An 18820-nucleotide genomic window follows, 5' to 3' on the forward strand; every position below is an offset into this window, starting at 1 on the left:
TCCTTGAGTGGCCAAGATAAAGCCCAGACTTGAATCCCATAAATCTGTGCAAAAGCTTGAAGATTGCTGTTCACTGCCGCTCCCCATTTAACTTAAAAGAGCTTTAGAAAATCTGCAAGAAAGAATGGGAGAAAATCCCCAAATCCAGATGTGCAGAGCTGATACAGACATACCCAAGACGACTCAAAGATGTAATCGCCGCCAAAGGTGCTTCTACAAAGTATTGACTCAGGGATATGAATACTTATGTAAATGAGATATTTCTGTATTTCATTTTCAATACATTTGCTTCAATTTCTCAAAACATGTTTTCACTTTGTCATTATGGGTTATTGTGTGTAGATGGGTGTCACGCCTTGGTCTTAGTATTTTGTGTTTTAGTTAATTAGTTGGTCAGGCCAGGGTGTGACATGGGTTTATTGTTTGTTGTAATTCTTAGTGGGGTTTTTTAGTTATTGGGATTGTGGCTGATTAGGGGTGTGTGTTGCATAGGTTTGGCTGCCTGAGGCGGTTCTCAATCAGAGTCAGGTGATTCTCGTTGTCTCTGATTGGGAACCGTATTTAGGTAGCCTGGGTTTCACTTTGTATTTCGTGGGTGATTGTTCTTGTCTCTGTGTTAGTGTTCACCAGACAGGCTGTATAGGTTTTTCACCTTCCGTTTGTTGTTTTTTGTTATTTCATGTATCGTCATTTTGTTCTATTAAAAACATGAGTAACCAACACGCTGCATTTCGGTCCGACTCTCTTTCGACAAACGAAAAACGTCGTTACAGAATCACCCACGAAATACAAAGTGAAACCCAGGCTACCTAAATACGGTTCCCAATCAGAGACACCCTGGCCTGACCAACTAATTAACTAAAACACAAAATACTAAGACCAAGGCGTGACAATGGGTGAGAGAATTTTTTTATTGAATTAATTTTGAATTCAGGCTGTAACAAATCAAAATGTGGAACACTGTAAGTCATAGGGTATGAATACTTTTTTCTGAAGGCACTGTATGTCATCAGTATTCCTGTCTATCACTGTCTATAGGCAGGGGCTCAAAGGAAGATACCACCATTCTACTTCACTACCACCACCTCCTAGCACCTAGCTTTAACAATAAATACACTGGCTAAAACACACACACACACATCCAAAATCCAATTTTCCCTAACCCCTAACCCAAAATCTACCCAACCATAACCCTAACCCTAAAACTATACCTAACCCTAACTCCTAACCGTAAACCTAACCATAACCCCTAAGCCTAACCTTAATTCTAACCCTGACCCTAAACCTAAACCTTAAGCCTAAGCCTAAGCCTTTTTCCTTGTGGGGGACCGGGAAAATGTCCCCAATTGTCTGAATTTTCCTTGTTTTACTGTCCTTGTGAGGACTGCTGGTACCCACAAGGATTGTTAAACAAAAATACACACACACACACACACACACACACACACACACACACACACACACAAAGGAAAACACCAACTTGTCAAGTCGCCTACCCTGAACTCCACTGGAGTGAGTTGAAACAATGGCTACCAGGATGTCCCTGTCCGTTTAAAGTTTCAATGAATCAACCTCAGAGGACTTTCTCGAAAACATTCTCAAGGATTTCTCTGCAAATGGTTTGACTGCAGCTATAAACCACTTTATATTCAAATTACACTCTGGGTGGGAAATGAGAGCTCAAATGGTCTTAGAAAATGACCGATTTCCTACAAAGAAGAGCATACAATCCATTGCTGATATTACAATTTATACACTCTGTCAAATGCATTAAAACTACTGGGAATCTGCTACTGCATCACCTCGGGACAAGTCTGTGTCTGAGGCTCAAATGGCACCCTATTACCTTTATAGTGCACCACTTTTTACCAGAAACCTGGTTGAAAGTAGTACACTACCCTTTAAAAAAACACATTTCATATTTGTAGTTTCACATGTGCAAATCACATTTTCATATGTATTACATTTAGAGTTCACATGTTTACACCACCTTTTCCCATGTGAGGAGAATAACAACATTTCACCTCACGTGTGAAAAAAGTCTTATTTACAGGTTCACATGTAAGAAAACCCCACATGTAAAAATCACACTTTCACATGTGGAATTTAAAGTTCACATGTGAAAAAACAAATTTGCTGTTTCATATGTGAAAAACTTTCACGTGAACTCGCAATTCCACATGTGAAAGTGAAATCTAATTAGCCGTTTTACATGTAAACAAACACTATAGGCTAAACAACTAGAATTTTGATATCATGGATGGCCAGCCAAAGCATAGTCTATTGATTAGAGGGTGCTTGCATTTCTCCAGACCAGTCTCTCATGTATTTCTCCAGCCCAGTCCCTCATGTATTTCTCCAGCCCAGTCCCTCATGTATTTCTCCAGCCCAGTCCCTCATGTATTTCTCCAGCCCAGTCCCTCATGTATTTCTCCAGCCCAGTCCCTCATGTATTTCTCCAGCCCAGTCCCTCATGTATTTCTCCAGCCCAGTCCCTCATGTATTTCTCCAGCCCAGTCCCTCATGTATTTCTCCAGCCCAGTCCCTCATGTATTTCTCCAGCCCAGTCCCTCATGTATTTCTCCAGCCCAGTCCCTCATGTATTTCTCCAGCCCAGTCCCTCATGTATTTCTCCAGCCCAGTCCCTCATGTATTTCTCCAGCCCAGTCCCTCATGTATTTCTCCAGCCCAGTCCCTCATGTATTTCTCCAGCCCAGTCCCTCATGTATTTCTCCAGCCCAGTCCCTCATGTATTTCTCCAGCCCAGTCCCTCATGTATTTCTCTGCCCAGTCCCTCATGTATTTCTCCAGCCCAGTCCCTCATGTATTTCTCCAGCCCAGTCCCTCATGTATTTCTCCAGCCCAGTCCCTCATGTATTTCTCCAGCCCAGTCCCTCATGTATTTCTCCAGCCCAGTCCCTCATGTATTTCTCCAGCCCAGTCCCTCATGTATTTCTCCAGCCCAGTCCCTCATGTATTTCTCCAGCCCAGTCCCTCATGTATTTCTCCAGCCCAGTCCCTCATGTATTTCTCCAGCCCAGTCCCTCATGTATTTCTCCAGCCCAGTCCCTCATGTATTTCTCCAGCCCAGTCCCTCATGTATTTCTCCAGCCCAGTCCCTCATGTATTTCTCCAGCCCAGTCCCTCATGTATTTCTCCAGCCCAGTCCCTCATGTATTTCTCCAGCCCAGTCCCTCATGTATTTCTCCAGCCCAGTCCCTCATGTATTTCTCCAGCCCAGTCCCTCATGTATTTCTCCAGCCCAGTCCCTCATGTATTTCTCCAGCCCAGTCCCTCATGTATTTCTCCAGCCCAGTCCCTCATGTATTTCTCCAGACCAGTCTCTCATGTATTTCTCCAGCCCAGTCCCTCATGTATTTCTCCAGCCCAGTCTCTCATGTATTTCTCCAGCCCAGTCCCTCATGTATTTCTCCAGCCCAGTCCCTCATGTATTTCTCCAGCCCAGTCCCTCATGTATTTCTCCAGCCCAGTCTCTCATGTATTTCTCCAGCCCAGTCCCTCATGTATTTCTCCAGCCCAGTCCCTCATGTATTTCTCCAGCCCAGTCCCTCATGTATTTCTCCAGCCCAGTCCCTCATGTATTTCTCCAGCCCAGTCCCTCATGTATTTCTCCAGCCCAGTCCCTCATGTATTTCTCCAGCCCAGTCCCTCATGTATTTCTCCAGCCCAGTCCCTCATGTATTTCTCCAGCCCAGTCCCTCATGTATTTCTCCAGCCCAGTCCCTCAGCTTTTTCCAGAAACTCTGGGGTGAGAACACTTTGATAATGTTTCAATGAAGGATTGCTGCTTTAAACACCACACTTAATAGAGTAATAGTGTTATTATATGGTGCAGTCCTCCTCTAGTTTGTGCTATTAATATCAAGCAAACTTCTGATGTCAAGAACACAATTCTTAGTATTGCAAACAAATGATATTGAAAGCAAGACATGAACCCAAAAGTATTGATAGAAAAGCTAAATATTGCAAGGAAATAATTGATTAATGCGAGAGCAAATTAATGAATTGTAAATGGATGCAAACGTGAAAAAATATTTCCTGCAATTTTACCTGTCTTTGGTCATGATACCGTGGCCTTTAGTTTCGTTGCCTTTTTTTCGTTCCAGAACATCCCACCGCTGTTTTGCCTCTGAAGCTAGGCAGGGTCGGTCCTGGTCGGTCCCTGGATGGGAGACCAGATGTAGCTGGAAGTGGTGAAATTAGCTTTAAGTTATAAAAAAAAGGCAAGTGGGGGAAAAAAAATTCACGAAGGAAAAATGTTAAAATGTGAAACTTCACACGGGTCCAAAGACCATGTGTCTGATTCATATGAACATTTCACGTCATTTGTTCACACGTGTCTGAAAAGCATGTTTTTTTCACATCATTTGTCCATGTTGGTTTTTGATAAGGTTATGTAGGAAATAGGGTCTCATTTGGAACGAAGTCTTGAACAAAAGTAAGCTAAAAGTCTAAAGGTTGAGTTTTATTGTGTTCCCTAATCTCATTCAAAATGTATCACATTTACCAGTAAATGCCGGCCTTTACATTACAGTCGTAAAATATGTTTAAAACAGAAGCAGGCTCAAATGTTTCATGTAAAACACAGATCTCATTGGAAATGAATCACATTTACCCTCCAGGAGACTTTGGCTTTGTGTCTGTCAGTCTGTCAGATTCAGCTTGTGGCCATTCTGGTGTGTGCTTTAGCGACAGACGGTAGATTTGTGTGATCAGGGAATGTGTGTGTGTGTGTGTGTGTGTGTGTGTGTGTGTGTGTGTGTGTGTGTGTGTGTGTGTGTGTGTGTGTGTGTGTGTGTGTGTGTGTGTGTGTGTGTGTGTGTGTGTGTGTGTGTGTGTGTGTGTGTGTGTGTGGTCAGAAAGTTGGCTGATGACCCTAGAGGAAGGCCAGATCTGGACCTGCTGCTCACTGCTGCTGTGTCAGGCCTTTGGGCTTGTGTTTGGCACGGATACACACACACAGTCACACACACACACGTGTCAAACTCACCCGAAAGGTGTGTGTCTGTCTCCATCTCCGGCCCCCTAAAGAAGCCAATACCTTCACTGTGTATCATTTTAATTACTCCCATGATGACAGAATGTAGCTGGCAGGTGTGTGCGTGTGTGCCAAACTCGAGTCCTAACGCAGTGTGTGAGCAGCAGGTCACACGCCTACGTGAGTACACATACACACACACACACATACTCCCTCCGTCCATTGGCAGGGCAGGCCTGTATTTGAGGTCGACAATAGGGACATATAACTCAATTATCCCCATAGTGATGGATGGGTGGATCTCACCTCAATAGCCACTTTTTCACGGTTTCATCTAATAATGGGCTGTGTGTGTATGAATGCGTGCGTGCGTGTGATTGTAATGTACTGTGTGTGTTTTATCTAATAATGCTCCTGCCAGGCTGATCATAAGAAGAAGCATTACTTATGCCTGACGTAGTGAATTTGCCCAAAACCATCGCCATCTGGCTTATGGTGTTCTCATTTAAATTAGAATTAGAATTTACATTGTTTTCTGGCAGCCACTGACATCCACAGACCACCCCTAACAATAGTTCCCCCAGCTAACTATACCAACACATGTGGTTGTGAAGTATACATTTTAAATGGCACCCTATTCCCTATACAGTGCACTACTTTTGACTATCAAATCAAATCACATTTTATTGGTTACATACATATGGTTAGCAGATGTTAATGCGAGTGTAGCGAAATGCTTGTAATTGCGCATACTGTATGGCTACCCTCTCTTAGTGAGAAGTTGCCAAGTCATTAGGGATCTGGTCAAAAAGTATTGCACTTCATAGGTAACAGGGTGCCATTTGGGAAGTAACCATTGTTGTGTAGTAAATAATGCAAGTTAAATAAGGCACTTTATTCATTACAGGGTCCAGATATATTCAGAATTAATGGGGGTGACTGATTTGGCCTGAAACTGACTGATGTCCATGACAGCTTCACAATACAGCCTCGGGTTGACTAAATTAACTAAATTAATGATGTTGTTGCTGTGTGGCTAAGACTTAATTTGATTAGTGACCTGGTGTGAGGGTCTGTGTTATGGAGACTGGCCCCCATGGGTCTCCTGGGGTGAGGATCTGTGTTATGGAGACTGGCCCCCGTGGGTCTCCTGGGGTGAGGGTCTGTGTTATGGAGACTGGCCCCCTTGGGTCTCCTGGAGTGAGGATCTGTGTTATGGAGACTGGCCCCCTTGGGTCTCCTGGGGTGAAGGTCTGTGTTATGGAGACTGGCCCTAGTGGGTCTCCTGGAGTGAGGATCTGTGTTATGGAGACTGGCCCCCGTGGGTCTCCTGGGGTGAGGGTCTGTGTTATGGAGACTGGCCCCCTTGGGTCTCCTGGGGTGAGGATCTGTGTTATGGAGACTGGACCCCTTGGGTCTCCTGGAGTGAGGATCTGTGTTATGGAGACTGGCCCCCTTGGGTCTCCTGGGGTGAAGGTCTGTGTTATGGAGACTGGCCCTAGTGGGTCTCCTGGAGTGAGGATCTGTGTTATGAAGACTGGCCCCCGTGGGTCTCCTGGGGTGAGGGTCTGTGTTATGGAGACTGGCCACCGTGGGTCTCCTGGAGTGAGGGTCTGTGTTATGGAGACTGGCCACCGTGGGCCTCCTGTGGTGAGTCTCTGTGTTAGGGAGACTGGCCCCCCTGGGCCTCCTGTGGTGAGTCTCTGTTTTAGGGAGACTGGCCCCCTTTCCTTTTGGGTGCATGGCCTAATGTCATGTCATACATATACAATTTGGAATATGCACACACACACACACACGCACGCACGCACGCACACACACACACACACACACACCCTGTCTTAAGAGTCCTGCCCTCGTGTCATGTTAGCTCACAACATGTGGACTGTGTGATTAATGAGTCTAACTCATGGTGGTATTGTGTCCTCCCGGTGTGTGTGTGTGTGTGTGTGTGTGTGTAGGTGCGTTAGCTCACAACGTGTGGACTGTGTGATTAATCCAACTCCTGGTGCTTTTGTCTGCTCCTGGTGACTTTAACACAAAAGCTATCGCCCTTGTCGCATTAGCAGTAGCAGCAGTCGAGGAACAGTTGGCCTGGCTTGGGCTGTGATCTATGTGTGTGGGGGTGAGGTGTGTGTTAGAGTTGGGCGGTATCCAGATTGTCCTTCTCTCATCCCGGGATTATGGCTGTTACCAGTTTAGTACACAATTACAAAGACAGGCCATCCAGCTCATAAAGTTATGCATTCTGTAAATAAGAAGGAGGTACAGAATGTCATTTCTTGGACATTTGGACATTTACAAGTGAATGTGCACGAGAGACATTATGCAAATGTAAAGTTTTGACGCATACTTGTCTGAAGGAAGAACTGTACTGTGTAAGCGCTGTGTCTGTGTGGAGTCTGGAGTCGCTTGGACAATGGGCTTGCCTGCTCTGCTCTGAGAAGATGGGGGAGGAGCAGACGGGCCAAGAACGGAGAGAGGAAAATACCACAAGGAAATCAAGCTGCAGTGGCAGCTGTACAGATAACTCATCCAAAGGGCTTTGACTTCTCAAACACGGCAGAAAGCTAACACAGTTTGATGCCCCGTCACCTTATTAATTCAGCCACTTACTTAGATAACTAGCAAGTTAAACTTAGGGGTCGCGTCAATGCAGAATTCTTCATTTTTCACAAAAAATTATCTTGCTGCGTTTTGTAAACGCAGATCTAAAATGGTTCTTATTGTAATTTCTGCTCGGCATCAAACTAATTTTATGCTTCAGTTGCACTTCTCCACTCGGATGAGAATTCACTAATGGGCATTCAATCAGTAGACAGCGGTTACTAGACTGATGTCTAGCTACTTTTCTCCAATACTTTTCTCGGTGTAGCCAGCCTTCTTTTTTCCAGTTAAATGCAAGATTAACTTTAAGCAAAACATTAGAAAATGTAGCTGGCTACATTCTTTCTATGATAACCATTAGAAATATGATGACTATGGATTGTTTTTGCAAAAAATACCTTTCCTTTTCATTGTAAGCTCATTTACTTGTGTGGCTGCCAGCCAAATAGCGTTTTTGTCATCTGATGACAATGAAACTATTTTCTACCGACTGTGTTGCACTAATGTATTTTCTGTGAAGGATATTTTCTGTGAAGGATAACACGTTACTGATCATTGTATTGAAGTAAAAAAAGAAAATATATACAGTACCAGTCAAAAGTTTGGGGCGGCAGGTTGCCTAGTGGTTAGAGCGTTGGACTAATAACCGAAAGGTTGCAAGATCCAATCCACAAGCTGACAAGGTACAAATCTGTATTTCTGCCCCTGAACAAGGCAGTTAACCAACCTACTGTCATTGTAAATAAGAATTTGTGAGTTAAGCTTGCCTAGTTAAATAAAATAAAAAAATTCAAGGGTTTTTCTTTATTTTTTACTATTGTCTACATTGTAGAATAATAGTGAAGACATCAAAACTATTAAAAAAACACATATGGAATCATGTTGTATCCAAAAAGTGTTAAACATATTATTCAAAGTAGCCACTCTTCGCCTTGATGTCAGCTTTGCACACTCTTGGCATTCTCTCAACCAGATTCACCTGGTTGATATATATACAGTGGGGCAAAAAAGTATTTAGTCAGCCACCAATTGTGCAAGTTCTCCCACTTAAAAAGATGAGAGAGGCCTGTAATTTTCATCGTAGGTACACTTCAACTATGACAGACAAAATTAGAAAAAAAATCCAGAAAATCACATTGTAGGATTTTTAATGAGTTTATTTGCAAATTATGGTAAAAAATAATAATAATTAAAGTATGTTTTTAATCTGGCGTTTGTCGTGTATCAGTTCATATACCATGTGCCATTGAACTATTTTGCAATCTGTATGGCACAGCTGTCCATTTTGGGGTCCTTAAATGGAACTGGTATACTTTAAAAAAAAATATTATTTATTTATTTTGGTCTTTAATGCAGGGCCGACAGACAAGTTCCTAACTTTCTCCACCTTCCAATTAGTTGATTGTAATTTTGGGTAGAGCAGACATTTCCATATATTTTTGTTAGCTGCATGTGTGACATAACTCCACCATTAATATTTATGATATAATTTAAAAAGATTATACCAAAAATATATATATATTTTTTTAACCAATTAATATATTTGAGTTAAACCATAATATTTGTTCTGTCTTCTTAGGGTTGGATTAAACTGAAATTGCGACTAACTTTCTATGGCTTGTTTTAAAAATAGCAATATTTTGGAGATGATTTCATTTTCAAATAACCGAAAGTGAGAGGTTGTAATCTGAATAAATGGGAAAAAGGACTGTTGACTTTCAATATAAAACGCGACCCCTGTCAATACACAGCTGGACTCACCTTCTGCTTTCTCCCGTTGTGCTATTTACAAACAAACATGTGACTGGCTCAACTGTTCTGGAGAACTACGGTAAGCTTCATAATGTATAAATGTATAAATAATATGACAGTTGAAATGAAGAACGCGATCTGCTTTATCTCCTAACATATTGCACAAGTTGACTGCAGGTATTTATTTAAAAAGTAGCTACAAATATACAAATTGATTGAAAAACCTCAAATAAATAGTTTTGATGGTATTGATAAACCATCCTGTGACTATTTCCAAATATTGCAGTATACTGTATATACGGTATACCGCCAAAGCCTTCGTGTGTGTGTGTGTGTGAGGGGGCAAACATGCACACAGACTTACAATAATCAAATGTTTAACTATCTAGCCTACAACGGGTTGTTCAAAACAAGCACCATGATTGGTTGAGATGCGTTCTAAGCCATACAATTTTTTTTTATATCACGAGTAGGCCTATGATGCAAAATGCACATCTTATTTTTTGTTCCACCTGAGAAACCACTTCACATCCACTGTCCCACCAGCCCAGCCAGGCAATTTATTAACTTGATCTCCACTCTAAAAAGCCTCTAGACATTATTTACACTTGCTTTTAGCCTAACGTTTGGTTTGCAACAATGGAGGCTTGTACAAAATCGTGCATCATTAGCTCATTGTTATGGATGTATCCAGATAAAAGTCTCTAGAAATAAAAATGCAGCTACTTTGCTGTTTTTCTGGCTGCACTGTTTGACGTGGCTGTGTTAGCCATAGCTGGCTAGATAGCAAGCAAGCCAGGGATAAAAGGGAACATTTAGAACGAACGACTGGGCCACATCCATAGATATAGAACAAAAATACTTCATGACTAGGTCGCATCTCTGGCAATTTAACCGTTAGAATGAACGACTAGTCCCAACACAAAAAAGGCTTGGGTAGCAACCATAATCTGTGGTTGCTACACAAGCCTTTTTTGTGTTGGGACTAGGCCTATATTTTTGTGGAGGGATGAAATAGTAGCCTATGAATACATTATCCAAATTACGTTTTGTATTTAATTAGTAACCCATTGAAGAAAATAATTGTACACTCGAGGTTATGCTAATCACTTATTTTAGCATGGCTGTGCTGCGGTTATAGGTACGAGGGGGAGCCGAGTACCGTAGATCAGATCACCGGTGCTAAAAGGGTCGTTAAGCACAACCTCGAGTGTACAATTGCTTTAGTAATAACTGCCACTGTTTCTGGAGATGCCTGTTGGCCTGGTCTTCATACTGAAATAATGTCATCAACATAGTGATCTGCATACTTTTTCATAATTTAATTAGCTCAGTATTGCTTTCAACACAAGTCTTTTTCATCATTTCATTAGCACGGTATTGCTTTCAACACAAGTCTTTTTCATCATTTCATTAGCACAGTATTGCTTTCAACACAAGTCTTTTTCATCATTTCATTAGCACAGTATTGCTTTCAACACAAGTCATTTTCATCATTTCATTAGCTCAGTATTGCTTTCAACACAAGCCTTTTTCATCATTTCATTAGCACAATATTGCTTTCAACACAAGTCTTTTTCATCACTTATCTCCTCCCACTTTCCATCAGACACTGGGAGATGAATTCACCTTTCAGCAGGACAATAACCTAAAACACAAGGCCAAATATACACTGGAGTTGCTTAGCAATGATCAACAACCAATTTGACAGGGGCAAATGTTGCACAATCCAGGTGTGGAAAGCTCTTAGAGACTGACCCAGAAATACTCACGGCTGTAATTGCTGTCATAGGTGCTTTTTACAAAGTATTGGCTCATGGGTGTGAATACTTATGTAAATGAGATATTTATGTATTTCATGGAAAATACTTTTGCAAAAATTTCTACAAACATGTTTTCACTTTGTCATTATGGGTATTTATTTTGTGGAGATGGATGAGAAAAAATATATATTTCAAATCAAATTTATTTATATAGCCCTTCGTACGTCAGCTGATATCTCAAAGTGCTGTACAGAAACCCAGCCTAAAACCCCAAACAGCAAGCAATGCAGGTGTAGAAGCACGGTGGCTAGGAAAAACTCCCTAGAAAGTCAAAAACCTAGGAAGAAACCTAGAGAGGAACCAGGCTATGAGGGGTGGCCAGTCCTCTTCTGGCTGTGCCAGGTGGAGATTATAACAGAACATGGCCAAGATGTTCAAATGTTCATAAATGACCAGCATGGTCAAATAATAATAATCACAGTAGTTGTCGAGGGTGCAGCAAGTCAAGACCTCAGGGGTAAATGTCATTTGGCTTTTCATAGCCGATCATTAAGAGTATCTCTACCACTCCTGCTGTCTCTAGAGAGTTGAAAACAAACAGCAGGTCTGGGACAGGTAGCACGTCCGGTGAACAGGTCAGGATTCCATAGCCGCAGGCAGAACAGTTGAAATTGGACCAGCAGTACGGCCAAGTGGACTGGGCACAGCAAGGAGTCATCATTCCAGGGAGTCCTGAGGCATGGTCCTAGGGCTCAGGTCCTCCGAGAGAGAGAGAGAGAGAGAGAGAAAGAGAGAATTAGAAAGAGCATACTTAAATTTACACAGGACACCGGATAAGACAGGAGAAGTACTCCAGATATAACAGACTGACCCTAGCCCCCCGACACATAAACTACTGCAGCATAAATACTGGAGGCTGAGACAGGAGGGGTCAGGAGACACTGTGGCCCCATCCGATGATACCCCCGGACAGGGCCAAACAGGAAGGATATAACCCCACCCACTTTGCCAAAGCACAGCCCCCACACCACTAGAGGGATCATCAACCACCAACTTACCATCCTGAGACAAGGCCGAGTATAGCCCACAAAGATTTCATCCCTTTTTGAATTGTGGAATAAGTCATGGGGTGTGTGAAGCATTTCCTTCCTTCTAGGAGGTCCGTAGTCTCTGTGTGGTCAATGAATCACACGGTGTGTGTGTGTGTATGTATGTGAGCCTGTTGTTTGTGATGTTCGCGAGACTATATTAGATTTGTCAGACAAATCACTAGGACATTGCAGCCAATCATTTGATGTCAAACATAAGAAGTATCAGACATATTCAGATCATCCAACATCTCGCTTTGCAAGCATCCTGTTTTGGCTGTAACCCAAGCCTGGTCCCTGGCTGGAAATATCCATTCTATAAGAATAGATTAGAATGGACAACAGTGGCTGAATAAGTGCTATTGCTGTGTGCTGCCACACCCTCTCTGTTGACACACTCAACACTTTCTCCGTCTACAGTATCTCTGTTGTTTGTATCACTAAACCTGTCACCTCACATGAAGAATCACTCTAAATCACCACTGTAGCTCTGCCTGGTGACAAACCCCTTCACACCCAGACCTGATGGCAACTTCTCTCTGTCTCTGTCTTTCTCTCCTCTCCTCCCTTCTCCTACTCCTTTCATGACAACCCTGTACCCTCAGCTTTCTCTAGGCCTAGTCACTCACTCCAAGGTGTTTTCCTTCTAAATGGACACCCAGTAGAAAATAACTGTTTGTTTTCCAGAATGACTTCAGTGCCTGTGTGTTCTTTGCTGTTGGAGTTTCTGCTTCACGCTGTGGATGTGCTCAGGGATCTAGCCTAAATGGGTGGGGGAAAAGGTGCATAATACAATATTATAATAAATCATATAGACATCTCATCAACAGTGCCTTCAGAAAGTATTCATACCCCTTGACTTATTCCACATTTTGTTGTGTTACAGCCTGAATTCAAAATGGATTGAAAACATTTGTTCTCTCTCCCATCTAAACACAATACCGCATAATGACAAAGTGAAAATATGTTTTTAGAAATGTTAGCAATTTAACTGAAAAAAAATATCTGATTTACATAAGTATTCACAACCCTGAGTCAATACTTTGTAGAAGCACCTTTGTGGGTTTTCATGGGTAAGTCTCTAAGAGCTTCCCATACCTGGATTGTACAACATTTGCCCATTATTATTTTCAAAATAGATTTCAAGTAGATTTAAGTCACGACAGTAACTTGGTCACTCAGGAACATTCACAGTTTTCTTGGTAAGCAATTCCTGTGTAGATTTGGCCATGTGTTTTAGGTTATTGTCGTGCTGAAAGGTGAATTCATCTCTACGTGTCTGGTGGAAAGCAGACTGAAGCAGGTTTTCCTCTAGGATTTTGCCTGTGCTTAGCTCCATTCCATTTATTTTTTATCCTGAAAAATTATCGAGTCCTTAATGATTACAAGCATACCCATAACATGATGTAGCCAACACTATGCTTGAAAATATGGAGAGTGGTACTCAGTAATGTATTGGATTGGATTTGCCCCAAACATAACACTATGTATTCAGATCAAGTTAATTGATTTGCCACATTTTTTGTAGTAGTGCTTTAGTGCCTTGTTGCAGAAAAAGAAACAAGCATGCATGTTTTTATTCTGTACAGGGTTCCTTCTTATTTATTTTTTATTATCCCTTTTTCTCCCCAATCTCGTGGTATCCAATTGGTAGTTACAGTTTTGTCCCATCGCTGCAACTCCTGTACGAACTTCGGAGAGGCTAAGGTCGAGAGACATGTGTCTTCCGAAACACGACCCTGCCAAGCCGCACTGTTTCTTGAAGCCAGCCGCAGCAATGTGTCGGAGTAAACACCGTACAATTGGCGACCGTGTCAGCATGCATGTGCCCGGCCCGCCACAGGAGTCAAGGACATCCCGGCCAGCCAAACCCTCCCCTAATCCGGACTACGCTGGGCCAATTTTGCGCCGCATCATGGGTCTCCCGGTCTCTGCCAGCTGCGACACAGCCTGGGATCGAACCTGCAGGGTTCCTTCTTTTCACTCTGTCAATTAGGTTAGTATCTTGGAGTAACTACAATGTTGTTGATCCATCCTCAGTTTTCTCCTATCACAGCCATTACACTCTGTAACTGTTTTAATGTCACCGTTGGCCTCATGGTGAAATCCATTAAGGGTTTCCTTTCTCTCCGGCAACTGAGTTGGAAGGACACCAGTATCTTTGTAGTAACTGGGTGTATTGACACACCACCCAAAGTGTAATTAATAACACTATGCTCAAATGGATATTCAATGTCTGTTTTTTTTTACCTATCTACCAATAGGTGCCCTTCTTTGAGAGGCATTGGAAAACCTCTCTGGTCTTTATGGTTGAATCTGTGTTTAAAATTCACTGCTCAGCTGAGGGACCTTACAGATCATTGTATGTGTGAGGTACAGAGATGAGGTATCATGTTAAACAATATTATTTCACACAGAGTGAGTCCATGCAGCTCATTAAGTGACTTGTTAACTTAGGGCTCCAATCCCGTTAACGGGATTGATATGACAACAGTCAGTGAAAGTGCAGAGCGCCAAATTCAAACACCAGAAATCTCATAATTAAAATGCCCCAAACATACATGTATCTTATACCATTTTAAAGGCAATCTTGTTGTTAATCCCACCAATGTGTCCGATTTCAAATAGGCTTTACAGCGAAAGCACCACAAACGATTATGTTAGGTCACCGCCAAGTCACAGAAAAATTCAGCCATTTTTCCAGCCAAAGAGAGGAGTCACAAAAAGCACAAATAGAGATAAAATTAATCACTAACCTTTGATGATCTTCATCCGATGACACTCATAGGACTTCATGTTACACAATACATATATGTTTAGTTTGATAAAGTGCATATTTATATAAATAAATCTCATTATATATTGGCGCGTTATGGTCACTAGTTCCAAAAACATCCGGTGATATTGCAGAGAGCCACATCATTTACAGAAATGCTCATTATAAATGTCTATGAAAATACAATTGTTAGACATGGAAATACAGATACACTTCTCCTTAATGCAACCGCTGTTTCAGATTTCAAAAAAACTTTACGGAAAAAGCGAACCATGAAATAATCTGAATACAGCTTTCAGACAACAAAGCAGCCTAAAAGATATCCGCCATATTGGGTAGTCATAAATAACATTATAAATATTCACTTACCTTTGATGATCTTCATCAGAATGCACTCCCAGGAATCCCAGTTCCACATTAAATGTTTTATTTACTTTGATAATGTCCATCATTTATGTCCAAAGAGCTACTTTTGTTAGCACGTTTGGTAAACAAATCCAAAGTCATGAAGGGCGTTCCCTAGTTGCAGACGAAATGTCAAAAAGTTCCGTTACTGTCTGTAGAAACATGTCAAATGATGTATGGAATCAATTTTTAGGATGTTTTTAACATAACACTTCAATAATGTTCCAACAGGAGAGTTCCTATGTCTGTAGAAAAGCAATGGAATGAGAGCTAACTCTCTCGTGACCGTGCCTCAGAGCCTATGGCAATCTGCCAGACACCTGGCTCAAACAGCCCTTATGAGCCTCCACTTCACAGTAGAATCCTCAAACAAGTTTCTAAAGAAGGTTGACGTCTAGTGGAAGCCTTAGGGTGTGCAACATTTCCTATCCATTACTAATAATAATATGAATATATTAGCAACTGGGACTGATGAGCAGGCCGTTTATTCTGGGCACCTCTGGGCACCTTTCATACAAGCTACTCAATACTGCCCCTGTAGCCATAAGAAGTTAAGTAAATGTTTACTCCTGAACGTATTTTGGCTCACCATAACAAAAGGTTTGAATACTTATTGACTCAAGACATTTCAGCTTTTCATTTTTTATTAATTTGTAAAAATGTCTAAAATCATAATACCCTTTTGACATTATGAGGTATTGTGTGTGGGCCAATGACAAAACATTTCAATGTAATCCATTTTCAATTCAAAATGTGGAAAACGTTAAGGGGTGTGAATACTTTCTGAAGGTACTGCCTTTCTACATTTTGAATTGAAAATGGATTACATTGAAATAGAAAATGACTAATAATATATGCCACTTACCAGATGCTTTTACCCAGAGTGATTTACCCTGCAGCTTAGTGCGTGCATACATTTTAGTATGTGTATGTGATGAGATTCCTGTGGGAATTGAAGCAACAGTATAACCTTGGTTTTGCTAGCACCACACACTTACCAAATTAGCCACACAATATTTGTATATATTTAGTCTCGTCTGTAATTTGTCTCTCTAGCTTGCCTTTATCCTCTTTTCAAGTTTTCATTCGATGTTTCTATTACATTTCTTTGATTTCATTAAGTGGATTTATCTGTGTGAGTAGGAGATGATTCTCTAAGAAAAGCGTGGGAGAATGGCATATTCACATTGAATTGACAGCTCTCAGTCTAAGTCGTGTGTGTGCGCCTGTGTGTGTGTGCACGCCTGTGTGTGTGTGTGTGTGTGTGTGTGTGTGTGTGCACGCGCCTATGTGTGTGTTGTGATGTCTACACACTCCCGTTTGCCACGAAGACATTCTCAGCTTCAGCCACAGGCAGGGAGGATTTGTAAGCAGCTGAGAAGACAGGATTACGCAGGCTGAGGTCTTCTGACCCCTGCTCTCTCTGGGTGGACATTGCTTCACTGGACTTTTATTTAAAAGAAAGGATTCATTTCATTTCTTACTTACCCCTCCCTTCTGTGGTTTGATCTGTCTGTCTGTCTGTCTGTCTGTCTGTCTGTCTGTCTGTCTGTCTGTCTGTCTGTCTGTCTGTGTGTGTGTGTGTGTGTGTGTGTGTGTGTGTGTGTGTGTGTGTGTGTGTGTGTGTGCGTGCGTGTTGGGCTCAATTTGAATTGAAGGCAGTCAATTCAGGAAGTAACTCAAATTACAATTCAATAATCGAAAAAGGAAAAGTAGAAGATATTTATTCAAAAGTTTTAACATTTTAGAATGTTTAATTCAATTTACTTCCTGAATTGGCGGTCTTCAATTCGAATTGAGCCCAAATTTGGTGTGTGTGACGTGTCACCATCTCACTAAAGTGACAACAGTTTGGAGTGTGACGTGCCACCATTCAACCTTTCATCCCACTGCACGAGGAGGATTTTGTCCCCAAACTTTTCTACCTCAGTGTGTGTGTGTGCTTGTGAGTGTGTGTGTGTTTCTGAGTGTGTGTGCAAGTGTGCACGTGTGCCCTAGCTCTGTGTGCGTGCATGCGGTCACCCCTCGCTCCACTGCAGTGTGAGATGTGTGCGCTAGCTCTCTGTGTCACATTCCAAAAGTGAGAGCTAGAGACATAGCGAGCATTTTGATGTTATCAGCTCTGCCTGTGAGAGTTAGATAACTGTTTGTGAAGAGAGTATAACTAGACGTAACTGTTTGTGAAGAGAGTATAACTCTAGAAGTAACTGTTTGTGAAGAGAGTATAACTCTAGACGTAACTGTTTGTGAAGAGAGTATAACTCTAGAAGTAACTGTTTGTGAAGAGAGTATAACTCTAGACGTAACTGTTTGTGAAGAGAGTATAACTCTAGACGTAACTGTTTGTGAAGAGAGTATAACTCTAGAAGTAACTGTTTGTGAAGAGAGTATAACTAGACGTAACTGTTTGTGAAGAGAGTATAACTCTAGAAGTAACTGTTTGTGAAGTGTATAACTAGACGTAACTGTTTGTGAAGAGAGTATAACTCTAGAAGTAACGGTTTGTGAAGAGAGTATAACTCTAGAAGTAACTGTTTGTGAAGAGAGTATAACTCTAGAAGTAACTGTTTGTGAAGAGAGTATAACTCTAGAAGTAACTGTTTGTGAAGAAAGTATAACTCAAGACATAACTGTTTGTGAAGAGAGTATAACTCTAGAAGTAACTGTTTGTGAAGAGAGTATATCTATAAAAGTAAATGTTTGTGAAGAAAGTATAACTCTAGACGTAACTGTTTGTGAAGAGAGTATAACTCTAGAAGTAACTGTTTGTGAAGAGAGTATAACTAGACGTAACTGTTTGTGAAGAGAGTATAACTCTAGAAGTAACTGTATGTGAAGAAAGTATAACTCTAGAAGTAACTGTTTGTGAAGAGAGTATAACTCTAGACGTAACTGTTTGTGAAGAGAGTATAACTCTAGACGTAACTGTTTGTGAATAAAGTATAACTCTAGACATAACTGTTTGTGAAGAGAGTATAACTCTAGAAGTAACTGTTTGTGAAGAGAGTATAACTCTAGAAGTAACTGTTTGTGAAGAGGGTATAACTCTAGAAGTAACTGTTTGTGAAGAGAGTATAACTCTAGAAGTAACTGTTTGTGAAGAGAGTATAACTCTAGACGTAACTGTTTGTGAATAAAGTATAACTCTAGACATAACTGTTTGTGAAGAGAGTATAACTCTAGAAGTAACTGTTTGTGAAGAGAGTATAACTCTAGAAGTAACTGTTTGTGAAGAGGGTATAACTCTAGAAGTAACTGTTTGTGAAGAGAGTATAACTCTAGAAGTAACTGTTTGTGAAGAAAGTATAACTCTAGACATAACTGTTTGTGAAGTGAGTATAACTCTAGAAGTAACTGTTTGTGAAGAGAGTATAACTCTAGAAGTAACTGTTTGTGAAGAAAGTATAACTCTAGACATAACTGTTTGTGA

General features: G+C 41.3%; 1 protein-coding gene across 3 annotated transcripts in view; it reads left to right on the forward strand.

The window, feature by feature from the left end:
- Nucleotides 1–18820, forward strand: part of macrod2 (mono-ADP ribosylhydrolase 2) — a 1245161-nt gene that overhangs the window by 147124 nt on the left and 1079217 nt on the right. The gene's annotated exons all lie outside the window — the stretch shown is intronic.

Source organism: Oncorhynchus masou, chromosome 24 (assembly GCF_036934945.1).
Source record: "Oncorhynchus masou masou isolate Uvic2021 chromosome 24, UVic_Omas_1.1, whole genome shotgun sequence".
NCBI lineage: Eukaryota > Metazoa > Chordata > Actinopteri > Salmoniformes > Salmonidae > Oncorhynchus > Oncorhynchus masou.